This window comes from Bombus impatiens, unplaced genomic scaffold, assembly GCF_000188095.3.
Source record: "Bombus impatiens unplaced genomic scaffold, BIMP_2.2 scf_0418, whole genome shotgun sequence".
Taxonomy (NCBI): domain Eukaryota; kingdom Metazoa; phylum Arthropoda; class Insecta; order Hymenoptera; family Apidae; genus Bombus; species Bombus impatiens.
Window position 1 is genome coordinate 2,168,037 of NT_176837.1, and position 2,229 is coordinate 2,170,265.

The following is a 2,229-nucleotide window of genomic DNA, read 5'->3' on the forward strand; positions in this document are numbered from 1 at the left end:
AATTCATAATATTTATTTGCAATTTGTTATTATATTTTTATCTACATTATTGAGAATATAAGTTTATTTTGATATCATCTTACTAAAATTACGTTACTGAGGATAATTAAGAATAACTGAGGATCGACAGGACAAAGAAAAACGAGGAACGTTATTTTATTAAATGTTTTATTATTAAGAGGGAATTTCGGAGTACACAAGACTATCTAGTGAAGTCGATTTGGAACATCGGTGGTCTGTCATGCTAAAACAAAAATACCGAATCGCACCACGCATCGCGGCGACCACACTAGATCGCTGTTTCGTTTATTGCACATCACACCGTTCGAATACCGTTTACATTAAGAGTGTACACAGCGCTCGAATCGTGTCTATATAATATCGGATTTTGTTTCCTGTTTCCCTTTTCCATTACTTCCGATCTGACGTTCGATTGCACCTTCTATAAACGACTATGCGCTAGTGTTTTCTGGTAATAGTAATAGAATATTTATGTATACGTATAATGATGTATACATTGGAGCTAAATGCTACTTCATATAAATTTCAAGGTACAGGAAGTATCTACAAGTTAGTATCTACCACATAATTTTTACGACTGCCTTGTTCATACGTCACATTTTTTTTTGTTTTGTTCATTTTGGTGAATGGCGTTTTACTCTACGTTTCTCTAATACCTAACAATAATAAGATTACCATGGATACTCACTATGATCTTACTATTAAATCAAGGGTATACACGGAACCATGACAGTAAGATCATTGACTTATAACGACACAATGCAATAAATAGAACGCCAAATAAATATATACGTACAGATAGATTATACCTTTTTTCCCATAATCATCCGTCAAGGGCGGGGGACAATATAATGTTCTTAAATATTAACATGGATATGCATTATCGATTACAGTTAATAATACTGGCAGCTTAAAATACAACGTGTATGCATTACACTCAACCTAATCAAAAGGATACGGTAGAGAGTGCCAAATACAACGTTGGTGAGGTGTCAACTTAACGTGAATAATTCTAAACAAATACACTATGACTAGTATCACGTTCACGCGTGATTTCCACTGAAATCATAGGAATAGAACGTATCCATCTACAGTCAAACAATATCTATCGAAATTAGTTGCAATTCTACCGACTAAAATCTTTTTATGGCACTTGCCTACGTATGATGTGGATTCTACGTTTTTTCTAAACGATGACAAATACGTAAAATATTTAGTTACATGCCATTTGGCTTAACCAAATGACCAACAGAAAACTCGCTCACAACCGTTTGCGAATCGAATCCTTACCTCGAAATAATTATTGTAACACCACGGACGTCTCTTCGTGTCGCGCCTAATTACGCATCGTTGCTGATTACCCAATTACAATAGCGACTTAATTAGTTACCATTATCGTTAATCGTTATTACTATTACGCTATCATTATCCATTATCAATAGTATTATTATCGTTATTATAATCGTACGTACGACAATATTGCACACAGCGACCAACAGACATGGATAAAGGGAACTAAGTAACAGATCACAGGTGAAACTAGGCTATCTCTGTAACAAATTCATATCACATGAAAAAATATGTATCGGTTGCCTCCTCTCACAAAAATCTCCCAAAAATAAGAGACTGTCGGACGGATGACTCGAGTGACGAGCCATCAATTGTTCGGACTGGCTGACCTCGATCATCTTTACTCACTTCCATCTTTCTCGCCTTTTCTTTCTCACCGTACGCTCTTCTATCGGTCAACCCGGACGAAAAAATATTATCATTATCATTATGTTTCACGTCCATTCTCTTCTTCTTTCCTCGGTTTCGATTCGCAGTACATCAACGTAAAGTAACTGCCGATCAATTTACTTACTGTTCCTTATCAACGATAATGTGAATAACTAAACCCTGACTAAATGATTACACGATTAGCAGTAAACTTTGGCAATTGAACCGCGGCCACTTTGCGCCACATACGTTAATCGCGTTATTTCGTTCACCTTGTCCTTCCTCTTGCTCCTTGCTCGCGCGAACGAAGACGCGACTTAACTCATTTCTTTGGCTTCCAGCTCCTTCGTAGAGGCCGACGTCGGCCAACTACGCGTGTATCTAAATCTAAGTACGTATTACCTCATGCCTCTCTAGATTATCAGCTTGTAGTACGACGATTCTGATCCCATCGATAGTTTCTTACACGAAACTCGTGGCTTCGCGAGC